Here is a 13,224-nt window from a genome sequence, read left to right as displayed (position 1 = left end):
TAACTTCCCTCATGAATCTCTTGTATGTCCCTTGGGCTGGGCTTGACCTACCTTTGGCCTTGCAGGCTGGGATCTCTGTCTCTCCACCTCTCCTCCCCGCAGCCTTGCAGCCCCTTATCTGCATCCTCCATCCTCAGGCCACATGAGGTTTGAATAGGCCCCCAATAAAAGCTGTGGGGTCACCACATCATATCGCTGGGCCCCACCCCAGCCCTGCACTGGGCGGGGACACTCTTGCTGCTCTGCTCACTGTCAGAGGGCTGGATACCTCTAGATTACCTGCCACTGGCCCAGTGCCCCAACCCGCCGGCCTTGGTGATGAGGTGGCTGCTCCAGGGCCTCATTGCCCTTACAGCAGAGGTCCCCAAACTTTTTACCTCGCAGCCCTTCTTACCCCGTCCACGCCACCACCATGTAGCCAGGGCCAGGAGTGGGGCTGGGTGGTGCTCCCTCCTGACGTCCCATGGGGCTGGCCCGGGCCCCAGCTGTGCCTGCTGAATGCTCCTTTATGCCCACCTCGAGGGCGTGCCCCACAGGTTGGGAACCTCTGCCTCACAGGCAGGCAGCAGTTGCTGCGCAGGCCAACGGTGCCACCCAGCCTGGCCTGTGGTAGGGCTGTGGGTCTTCTGTGGGCTAGTGGCATCCTGAAGACCTGTGTTTAATGGAGGAACTGGCAGCCTCACACCCCAGGGAGCTCAGCCCTCGGCTTTTTTATAGAACTACTTCATTAATGATAGTGGGGGTCTGAGTGGGAGGGCTGCAAGCCCCAGTAATGACAGCATAGGAGTTAGCTTTGGGGAAGTTATCCAAAAACCCAACTAGCCAATAGGAGAGCAAGCCCAGGAGCAGGAATGGCTCCAAGACCTAGGGCATGGGGACAGTGCATTAGCTATGATCTTGCAGTGTGAGGGTGGCAACAAGGAAGAGCCAGTCTGATGTGTGTGTGGTGGGGGGAGGGGGCATTTAGCAAGAGGCATCGTGTCAGCCCAGAGATGCACAGTCCCTCTCAGTCTAGCTGCAATGAGGCTGCTCCCAGAATCATGCAAGGAACTAAAATGATACTTTCCTAAGTTCTGGAACTTGCTCTGTTCAGCCCTGGAAGTGTAGCAAAAAGTCCCATGAGATCTGAGGAGCCCAGGGGGATGGGACAAGCCAGGCCTAGAAGGGAACCATTCCTGATCATCAGCCTGCCTTTTGCCATGTCAGGGTTGACCAGAGCCTTAAGCCGCTGCTCACAAATTGCTGGAGCTAGAGCAGAAACCTCAGAAAGCAGCTTGGCCTGGCAGCTTGCAGCTGTCACCCACGGCACAGCGGCACTAGCCCTTCCTGGCATTCTGCCGAAGGGGGTGCTTGGCAGGGAAGGGGTTGGGCCAAGAGGGAGGGGCTCTCTCTCTTACCCCTTTCCCCCGCTCTGTAGAGGCTACCTAAGGCCAACGCATGTGGCTGCTGACACCAACAGTCCCTGTTTTTCTGACATTCTCAGGCCGTTCCTCCTACCAGTCAATACAAGTGGATGGAGCTTTTCTTCTTCCTGGATGAGGATGGAGCTGGGACGCTCTTTAACGAGCCATGTTGGGCTGTAGTAGATGTCCAGCACATACCTGATGATTACTGTTACTCAGGAGGGCAGGGATCTACTGTTTAGAGATCCCTGCGAGTTAGTGCAAACATGATTTGGGTTCACTTGGCCCCTCTTGCCTGGTCTACGACAGAGACCAGAGCATTGCACTGCTGCCTTTTCTATTAGCATACTGTTTCCCTGGCTTTGTATACATGCCTAACATAAAGCCAGGGCCCCTGTCCATCCTTGCTCTGAACATTCCTGCGCTGAGATTCCCCATGGCAGTTCCAATGATGGCCCTAGCTCCCACTCTCCACTGGAATCCTTGCACTGCTTCTTGCACTACTTTTCTCTGCCACTGACATCCACAAGGCCAGAATCCATCATTACTAAACAGGTCTATACGTGCTCCCTCTTTCTCCTCCACATCTACCTCCCCTCCCCCCACGTCTCTCCCAAACACACCTCCATTCACTGCCTCCTGCTTCCGAGAGTCCAGTGCCCCCTGCCCCATTTTACTTTCACTCCATCTCCAGATTCCTGGGCATCTTGTTTCAATTCAGCTGTAACCTTGAAAATGTCACACTGTTCACTAGTGATATAAGAACACGGGGGTTGTCTGCAGCCCCTGTATGGAAGAGAAACAGGCTGATGGGAGTCTGTGGGAAAGGATCCACTTATCCCTGCCGAGCGCAGACTCAGGAAAACTCCATACCCAGCTGTCCATATGACAAGAGGCCCAACAGCCGTCCAAGGGTTGATGCGTGAACAGCAGGGAATGGTACCTAACAGCAGATGTACCACTGATGCTAGCTATTCCTCCCCCATACTGCTTGACTGTGCTGATGTCCCCAAAAACATATGGGATGTGGGAGCAGAAAGTAATTAAAAGTATTTATGTGAACAGTGAAGCATTCTGGTGAGATGCTGACTTTGAGGCTCAGCTTGTTAGTGCAGATTGTACTCACTTCCTAAATTTACAAATGGACTCATTTTACCTTGCCCTGTTTTAGTCCCTGCAAAGATTTTTTTGCCATTGTTGTGACATTAGCCTTGGATCCCTGCTCAGACATTTCCTAGCCCCCATTTCCATTAGCTCCCAGAGCTGGGCATGCTGCCCCCAGCAGTTACCTAATGCCGGAAAGGCAACTTCTGACTCTTGAAAGATTCAGTGGAGATGCTAAGAGGGAATCCTTCCACTGAGCTAATCAAATGACAAGGCAATACTCCAAGAAGAAGCCTGGGATTCTGAGACTGGGACGGGGTGGCATGTTTGAGAGGCAGAAACAACATGAAGAAGCAGAGTATAGAGCTGTGGCCTGGCGAGAGGAATCATCAGAAGGATAAACTCAGTCAGTGAAGATCCCATCCCTCAATGGAAGCTGCTAAGGAAGCACAGAGTAGATTCCAGCCTACAAGCGATCAGATGACAGTGCTCCTGCACTGGAGAGCAAGTGCTGGCGGGTCAGTGGGGTTGCACTCACCCACCAGGTTTCAAAGAGGTGTTTTATCAGGCCAAGGGCCTGCACCAAGGAGGAGAACCAGGGAATCCTGAGGGAGAAGTGCATCACAGTAGTACTAGACACAGGAGGAGGACAGCTGGGCTTTTCAATGCACAGGCCCAGGGGGCAGGTCTGTCAGAAATGGGCCATTGTTAATGATGCCCAGGTTAACACAAGGTTATCCAAAAAGAACAGGAGGACTTGTGGCACCTTAGAGACTAACAAATTTATTTGAGCATAAGCTTTCGTGAGCTACAGCTCACTTCATCGGATGCATTCGATGCAGTCCTCCTTTTTGCGAATACAGACTAGCACGGCTTCTACTCTGAAACAAGGTTAACCGTCACCCTCTGCATCACCCTCTGGTGGCTAAACCACATGTAGAGGGTTTGAGTCTGCTGCTGGTTTCAGGCAAAAGGAGCTTGTCCTTTAGCTCACCACCTAGGGATTTGTGCTCTTAGACCCAAAATCCCAAGTTTAACCCTGCAGGTGGCTTGGCTAGGGCTGTTATGTTAAGATATTTGGACACTTACACCCAGATAAGGTCCTGTTTCCCCTGATAAAAAGGGTTGTTAGAAAAGAGTTCCTACCTCCTGGCTGGCTGCTTTTTGCCTCTTCCAGTCTGGATTTCTTCTTTCCTGCACGCAGATATTGGCATTGGCACAGCCTCCAGCCATTGGCCAAGAGACTGGAGCAAATGGGACTCTTGAAGGCCACTATGCAACTGTATCCTGAGAACCTCTGCCCAGCTCAGAGAACTGGGCAGGAGCTGAGAGCATGAAGCCACATGTTGGGGCTCTGCCAGCACAAGAATTCACCCTGGGCTCAAATTTACTTCTTGCAAGACAAATACCCTCCTCCTTTGTGTTCACCGGTCCTCCCCCATCCAGCCACATCACACATCTCTCAAACCCACCACCTGCCTTCTTGGATCCAGATTAACTTGCCATCCACTTGCCTTACGTTTTCTTGCCACCAAAGGTGGGATTGGCACCTCTCCAAGAGTAGTTGGTGAACAAGGCCGGTTTCACACCCCTCACCACATGAAGCCCTTGGGCCATGGCTCTAGCAGGAACAGCTGTGTCTGCAGAAGGGGCTGGTTTTTCACTGACCTCTTTTCTTCAGCTTTTATTAAAGGTCACACTGAAAGAGCCACCCACTGCTCTGCCTTCCTGGGCCTCCTCCCTGCCCTGCTGGGTGCTGTCACTGAGTGCGGCTGCTCTCCAGTACCCTGCATACACACCTGCAGGGACAAGTGCTTCTGCTCCTCCAGCGCATCAGCCTTCTAAGCCAGAGCAGCAGGAAAATCCCATCCCAGACTCAGGATCCAGCTGCCCCCCAGGAGGGATATTAGAGGGAAGTTGTGCAGGTGCCATGCACCTGAAGTAACTACAGCTCTCTCACTTCCTAGGAAAGAGAACGGCTAATGGAGCATGTGATGACCTGTCCACAAGAACCAGCATCCCAGCGACTGTTTAGCTGACATTGGAGTCCAGTTTCTGCTGCCTCTGTTTCCCCTTGCCCTCTAGCACAACATACCCAGGTGTATAGTTTTCAGACAGGGCTGGTACCCCCTTCAGTGGCAAGAAAGAGGATGAGCGCCTCCTGTCCCCTACATAGGGGAATGAGAAATGCCCAGTTAGTTCTGGAAAGAAACTTTGGATCACTGAGTTCAACCATCTGTGAAGCAAAGAGTCTACCCTGAACCATCCCTACACCAGCCTCCTGCCTCCTCTCAGCAGGACCCAACCTTACCTAGACTGTGCTCATGGTCATTTTGGTTACCTTGCTACTTCATTCGTGCCTGATTGGATTATAAAAATAATTTTAAACCGTTTCTGGATTTGGGCCCTGCTGGTGCTGAATCCAATCAGATGTGTCTGTGTTTTTTTGTTTCCGCCATCTCTACAACAGCACCAGCTGTGACACCTGATCAACAAGAAAGACTTGCGACCTCTGAAAAATACCTCCACGTTTTCCATCCTGGACTCCTGGTATTCTGTGCTGCTGACTGGATTTGGCCTGAAAGCAGCAGCCCAGACTTTTACATGGGTCCAGTTAACTGAGTGCTTCACCCCGCATTACGATCCCTGCCTTGCAGAATCTGAGTTTTCTTATTTACTTCAAAGGCACATAATGCTTTGGTGAACTTTAGCTCCATGAATTCCAGGCCAGTCCTGTCCAAGCTACGCCTTGAGACCTTTGGGGAGGGCGGCAAATGCTTACTTACTGGTACTGTAACTGTATGTGGGTGCAGACATATATTCCATTCAGGTGTAAGCACATGCCCAGTGTGCCAAAGCCAGAGAATTTTGCTTAGCAGTACTTGTTGGGGGGCACCTGCTCTCTGGCCCTCATAGTATGTCCCAAGGCTATTTAAAGGCAGTGCCACCCTGACCCCCCTCCACCAGTTCCTTTGTAGCAAAATCCAAAACTAGAAACTCCAATGTGGGGGAGGGCAGGGGAGGGAGGGGGGAATAAACATCTTCTGCTACATCTCGAAGAACACCACTTACAGTACAGGTAAGAAGTCGTTTTTTCCTGTTTAAATGGTTGCCGTGTGTATTCCCCTCAAGGGACACACAAGCAGTAATGGGACAAGGTAGGGTTCAGAGTCTGCTTATACGAGTGCAGAACCGCCTTTGCAAAGTTGACATCTGACCTAGACACAGTCATTCCAGCCAAGAGTAGGGGCCTCGGCAGCCACAGATGCATCCTGGAGGTGAATGCCTGGCTGTGAGGATGGTGTCACCAGCAGGGCTTTGGCTTCCTTGACAAAGGAATGCTGTTCCAGGAAGAAGGACTGCTAAGCAGAGATGGGGTCCACCTATCGAGGAAGGGGAAGAGCTTATTTGGCCATAGACTGGCTATCCTCGTGAGGAGGGCTTTAAACTAGGTTCAACGGGGGCAGGTGACCAAAGCCCACAGGTAAGTCAAAAACATGGAGACCTGGGAGAAGGGTCAGAATTTGTGGGGAGCATGGGCTGTTATAGCAGAAATAAGGGAGAGACAAGACAGAACTGGGGGCAGAATTAAATCAGTATCTTAGATGTCTGTGTACTATTGAGAGAAGTATCTACAGACCACCAGGCCAGGGAGAAGAGGTGGATGAGGCTTTTTTTAAACAGCTAACAAAATGATCAAAAGCCCAGGACTTGGTGGTGAGGGGGGACATCAACTGCCCAGACATCTGTTGGGAAAACAACACAGCAGGCCACAGATTATCCAACCAGTTCTTGGAACATATTGGAGACAATTTTTTATTTTAGAAGGTGGAGAAAGCTATAGGGGAGATGCTGTTCTAGATTTGATTTTGACAAATAGGGAGAAACTGGTTGAGAATTTGAAAGTGGAAGGCAGCTTGGGTGAAAGTGATCATGAAATGGTAGAGTTCACGATTCTAAGGAATGGTAGGAGGGAGAACAGCACAATAAAGACAATGGATTTCAAGAAGGCAGACAACTTCAGCAAACTCAGGGAGTTGGTAGGTAAAATCCCATGGGAAGCAAGTCTAAGGGGAAATACAATTGAAGAGAGTTGGCAGTTCTTCAAAGACACTTTATTAAGGGCACAAGAGCAAACTATCCCACTGCATAGGAAAGACAGGAAGTATGGCAAGAGATTGCCCTGGCTTAACCAAGAGATCTTCAATGATCTAAAACTCAAAAAAGAGTCCTACAAAAAGTGGAAACTTGGTCAAATTACAAAGGATGAATATAAACAAATAACACAAATATGTAGGGACAAAATTAGAAAAGTCAAGGCACAAAACAAGATCAAACTAGCTAGGGACATAAAAGGAAACAAGAAAACATTCTACAAATATATTAGAAGCAAGAGGAAGAAGAAGGACAGAGTAGGTCTGTTATTCAAGGAGGGGGGAAAGACAATAACAGAAAAGGTGGAAATGGCAGAGGTGCTTAATGACTTCTTTGTTTTTGTTTTCACCAAGAAGGTTGGTGGTGATTGGATGTCTAACATAGTGAATGCCAGTGAAAATGAGGTAGGATCAGAGTCTAAAATAGGGAAAGAAAAAGTCAAAAATACTTATACTAGTTTGATGTCTTCAGATCACCAGGGCCTGATGAAATACACCCTAGAATACTCGAGGAGCTGAGTGAGGAGATATCTGAGCCAGTAGCGATTATCTTTGAAAAGTCATGGAAGATGGGAGAGATTCCAGAAGACTGGAAAAGGGCAAAGATAGTGCCCATCTATAAAAAGGGAAATAAGGACAACCCGGGGAATTACAGACCAGTCAGCTTAACTTCTGTACCCGGAAAGATAATGGAGCAAATAATTAAGCAATCAATTTGCAAACACCTAGAAGATAAGGGGATAAGTAACAGTCAGCATGAGTTTGTCAAGAACAAATCATGTCAAACCAACCTGATAGTTTCCTTGACAGGGTAACAAGCCTTGTAGATGGGGGTGGGGGGGAAGCGGTAGATGTGGTATATCTTGACTTTAGTAAGGCTTTTGATACTGTCTCGCATGACCTTCTTATAAACTAGGGAAATACAACCTAGATGGAGCTACTATAAGGTGGGTGCAAAACTGGTTGGAAAATCATTCCCAGATAGTAGTTATTAGTGGTTCACAGTCATGCTGGAAGGGCATAATGAGTGGGGTCACGCAGGGAGTGGTTCTGGGTCTGGTTCAATATCTTCATCAGCGATTTAGATAATGGTACAGAGAGTACACTTACAAAGTTTTCAGAAGATACCAAGCTGGGAGGGGTTGCAAGTGGTTTGGAGGATAGGATTAAAATGGTCTGAAGTAAATAGGATGAAATTCAATAAGGACAAATGCAAAGTACTCCATTTAAGAAGGAAGAATCAGTTGCACACATACAAAATGGGAAATGACTGCCTAGGAAGGAGTACTGCGGAAAGGGATCTGGGGGTCACAGTAGATCACAAATATGAGTCAACAGTGTAACGCTGTTGCAAAAAAAGCAAACATTGTTCTGGGATGTATTAGCAGGAGTATTGTAAGCAAGACACGAGAAGTAATTCTTCCACTCTATTCCATGCTGATTAGGCCTCAACTGGAGTATTGTGTCCAGTTCTGGGCACCACATTTCAGAAAAGATGTGGACAAATTGGAGAAAGTCCAGAGAAGAGCAACAAAAATGACTAAAGGTCTAGAAAACATGACTTTTGAGGGAAGACTGAAAAAATTGGGTTTGTTTAGTCTGGAAAAGAGAAAACAGAGGGGACATGATAACAGTTTTCAAGTACATAAAAAATTGTTACAAGGAGGAGGAAGAAAAGTTGTTCTTCTTAACCTCTGAGGATAGGACAAGAAGCAATCGTCTTAAATTGCAGGGAGGGTGGTTTAGGTTGGATATTAGGAAAAACTTCCTAACTGTCAGGGTGGTTAAGCCCTGGAATAAATTGCCTAGGGAGGTTGTGAAATCTCCATTATTGGAGATTTTTAAGAGCAGGTTGGACAAACACCTGTCAGGGATGGTCTAGATAACACTTAGTCCTGCCTTGAGTGCAGGGGACTGGACTAGATGACCTCTCGAGGTCCCTTCCAGTTTTATGATTCTATAATACCAGAGTGTTTGGCATGAAAGACAGGTCACAGCCCTGCAAATGTCTCATGCAGAACCATCACTGAGAAATGCAACCAAGGCCACATGAGCCCATGTTGAATGAACTACCAGTGTCTGCGGAGGTGGGGCCTGAGCTACCCCATATGGAGTCTTAACGCAGGAAGGAATTTATTTGTAAATCATCTGTGTGACAGTCACAGGTCCAATGCTCTGGAATTGCTCAGTATGAAGCCAGCCGGGACTCCAGGTAGCATGACTCCCTTCAGGACACGCTGTCCAGGACAAGGAGGCTCCTCAGCTATGGCCTTCCCCGTCTGACCTGGGAGCATTCAGCCCCCTGTTCCCACTGCACCCTGCCCCTTGGTGGGGGAGCACGAGGGCCCTGCGCCCCAACTCCACGGTCAACAGTGACTCTCAGCCAGGGTTGTAAAGCAGAAGGGTTTATCAGTCAACAGGAACACAGTGTCGAACAGAGCTTGTTAGCACAGAAGTCAGTGACTTTCAGCAAAGTCCATCCAGGCCAGACACCCTGGACTCCCTCTGTCTCTTTACACACCATCTCACTGTGACCACAGGTCGTTGGGGAAGAGCCAACATGACTTTGTAAAGGGAAAGCGTGGCTCACCAATCTGTTAGAGTTCTCTAAGGGGATCAAGAAATGTGGGCAAGAGGGATCCAGTGGGTATAGTGTACTTAGACTTTCTGAAAGCCTTTGACAAGGACCCTCACCAAAGGCTCGTAAGCAAAGTAAGCTGTCAAGGGATAAGAGGGTAGGTCCTCTCATACATCAGTAACTGGTTAAAAGACAGGAAACAAAGGGTAGAGATAAATGGTCAGTTTTCAGAATGGAAAGAGGTAAATAGTGGTGTCCCTCAGGGATCTTTACTGGGACCATTACTGTTAAACATATTCATAAATAATCTGGAAAAATGGGTAAACAGTGAGGTGGCCAAGTTTTCAGACGATACAAAGTTACTTGAGATAGTTAAGTCCCAGGCAGACTGCAAAGAGTTACAAAGGGAATCTCATAAAACTGATGACCAGGCAAGAAAATGGCAGATTAAATTTATTGTTGCTAAATGCAAATTAATGCACATTGAAAAACATAATCCCAACTATTCATACCAAATGATGGAATCTAAATTAGCTGTTACCACTCAGGAAAGAGACCTTGGAGTCATTGTGGATCGTTCTCTGAAAACATCCACTCAAAGTGCAATAGAGGTCAAAAAAGCGAACAGAATGGAACCATTGGGAGAGGGATAGCTAGTAAGACAGTAAATATCATAATGCCACTGTATATATCCATGGTACGCCCACACCTTGAATACTATGTGCAGTTCTGGTTTCCCCATCTCAAAAAAGATGTATTAGAAATGGAAAAAGTACAGAGAGAGGCAACGGAAATCATTACGGGCCTGGATCAGCTTCCACACGAGGAGAGATCAAAAAGACTGGGACTGTTCAGCTGGGAAAAGAGATGATGGGTGGGGTGGGGGGTGGATATGAGAGAGGTCTATAAAATCATGACTGGGGGGAGAAAGTGACTAGGGACGTGTTAGTTATCTCTTCCCATAACACAAGAACCAGGTATTACCCAATAAAATTAATAGGCCGCAGGTTTAAAACCAACATCAGGAAGTACTTCTTCACTCAAAGCACAGTCAACCTGTGGAACTCATTGCCAGGGGATGTTGTGAAGGTCAAAACTATAACAATGTTCAAAAAAGAATTAGGTAAGTTAATGGAGAACAGGTCCATCATGGCTATTATCCAAGATGGTCAGGGATGCAACCACATGTCTGGGTGTCCCTAAGCCTCTGATTGCCAGAAGCTGAGTTTGGATCATGCATTAACTGCCCTGCTCTGTTCATTCCCTCTGACGCACCTGGCAGTGGCCACTTTCAGAAGACAGGATACTGGGCTAGATGGACCATTAGTCTGATCCAGTGTGGCCATTCCTATGTTCTATTGTTAGCAGTACCAGGGCCGCAGGCAGAGAGAGGAGCACAAAGTACTCCCAACCAAGTGAGCAACCGTGTAGACCTGTTGCAGATAGAGGGGCCAGGGCAGCAGTGTCTGTGGAGGCTGTCGGGCAGCTCTCCCAAACGTGTCAGGTCTGCTTTTCTGGATGTACCACTCCGTCGTTGCTGGCTCCCAACGATCCCAGCAGGAGTATAAATTCTGGAGCTCGTGCCTACCGGGGCAGCCAGGGAGGTGCTTTATTCAGGGCATGGTCAGTGAGAGACTTCTTTTTATTGAGCACTGCCATGTGGGATGCTGCCTGAGCCCCAGCAGGGCGGTGTATCCCTCCAGACCACCCTGCTGTTGTACAGATCACGTCAGTAATTTGATATAATAAAACTGGCAATTGAACTATTAAACACCCAAGCCAGAGCCCTCCCCAAAGGAATGCTGGATGCAAACATATGCTGCCTTACTTCCCAGGACGCAGCCCAGCCATGGCTTTGCCCAGGTGTATTGAACCCTGCCCGAAGTGACCACATCTCAGTGCAGCAAAAGGGAGGGGTAGCTCAGTGGTTTGAGCATTGGCCTGCTAAACCCAGGGTTGTGAGTTCAATCCTCGCATGGGCCATTTAGGGATCTGGGGCAAAAATTGGGGATTGGTCCTGCTTTGAGCAGGGGGTTGGACTAGATGATCTCCTGAGGTCCCTTCCAACCCTGATATTCTATGGTTCATCTATGGTTCATCTCTTCCAACCCCCCACAGCAGACTGTCCTGGATCCTCCTGCCTGGCCTCTGACCTGCCCGTTGCTCCTCCTCCGGTCTTTGTCCTGCTTCCTGGGCAACATGTCACCTGGTTGCATCCCCCTCCTGGGTCTCAGGTTACGAGGGGCGTCGGCCATGGCTTATGTGCAGACCACTGTGCAGCCTCCCCTGCCCTGAGGGCCTCAGCAAAAGTCACACACCCAATTCCCACCACCCAGGCATTGGTGCAGCACACAGGGAAACTGAAGTACCCATAGTATTCACATAGGACAAAGAAAAGGAGGACTTGTGGCACCTTAGAGACTAACCCGTTTATTTGAGCGTAAGCTTTCGTGAGCTACAGCTCACTTCATCGGATGCATGAGAGGACAGTAAGACTCACATGCAAGATAACCAGATGAATAAAACCCTAATTTGTCACAGTCTGTATGGAGACTGCCTGACCCCTCATTCGATCCACATAGGAGACAAAAAGTCAAGGTGGAGTGTGGGGGGTGGCAGGGGCTCCACTGAGTGCCCTCCAGACCTCGCTGCCAGGCGGTTATACTGTCCTTCTCCCCAGTTTGTAGCACGAGGGGTTCTCTGAGTAAAACAAACAGACAAAAGAAAGGTCCTCTCCCCCTCTTTCCTGAGGGAGGGATGTCCGGGAATATGAGTGACAACAAAGAAAGGTAAAGGTGGCCTGTCTCTCAAGCAGTTTTTTTTGATTCAGCTCTTTGAGCTCAGTCTATTTCCATTAGTGGGGTCTTCCACCAACCCCTCCCCTTGGGACGTACTGCTTTGTAGCTGGTCCATGCAGCTTTGGGAGCGGGATGCCTAAGACGGTCTTCTCAGCTCACCTGTCTCTGGTGTCAGCAGTCTCTGAGGTGGAGCAGCCCTCCTCCTGTTCACCAACCCTTCCCGGTAAGAGGTTTGCCTATTTCAGCTCCTCTCCCTTCAGCCCGAACATGCCCTGCAGGTGCACCTCGTTGGTGCTGAACAGGCCCAGAAGAGCTCATTAGTCTCCTCTCGGCCAGAGAGAGGACATGTCCCTTCAAACGAGGCAATGCACAAAATGCTCTAGTCCTTTCCAGACAGAACGCTAAGCAGTCTCACATACACACTGTGAAAGCACTGGCCATCTGCATTTGAGCGCGTCTTAGGAAAGAATATAGATTTGTTTGGTTACGGTGAAATGTGAAACCAATTTAGACAACAATTTTGGATGTGGATTTAGAGCCACTTTGTCTTTGAACAAACTGCATATAAGGAAGCCCTGCCCCTAGGACCTGCAGTTTGTGTCCTCTCCTTGTGGATGTTATGGCAATAAGCAAAGCTGGCTTTTGGCAAACGAGGGTCCGAGTAAGCTGCTATGGGCTCAAAGGGAGGTCCCCCAAGGACAGCCAATGCAGTGTTAAGGTCCTGCAATGGAACCGCTTCTGTCATATGCAGAAAGAGACAGCCAGCGCCCTTTAGAAATCCAGCTACCATGGAGTTAGCAAAGATTGACCTCCCGTGGATTGGAGAGTGAATGCTGAGATTGCTGCTAATTTGACCTTCAATGAGCTGAGAGATGGACCTGAGGATTTAAGATGTAATGGGTAATCCAGAATGTTCTGAATGCAAGTTCGCATCGACTGAATTCCCTGAGGTGGTGACCAAACTGAAAAACGCCTCCACTTGGCCAAATAGGTAGTCCTAGGGGAGGGTTTCTACTATTAAATAGGACTTGCTGAATGGCATCTGAACATCATCCTTCCTTCTCATCTAACCACGCAGCATCCACGCCAGGAGGGGCAGACTGCTCAGCACTAGGTGCCAAATCTGAGCAGGTGTTGTGTCACCGCCAGCCTAGCCTTGGCTGAGTGGCGCAATGAATATCAGTTTG

This window comes from Lepidochelys kempii, chromosome 9 (assembly GCF_965140285.1).
Source record: "Lepidochelys kempii isolate rLepKem1 chromosome 9, rLepKem1.hap1, whole genome shotgun sequence".
Taxonomy (NCBI): domain Eukaryota; kingdom Metazoa; phylum Chordata; order Testudines; family Cheloniidae; genus Lepidochelys; species Lepidochelys kempii.
This window is presented reverse-complemented; position numbering follows the sequence as displayed.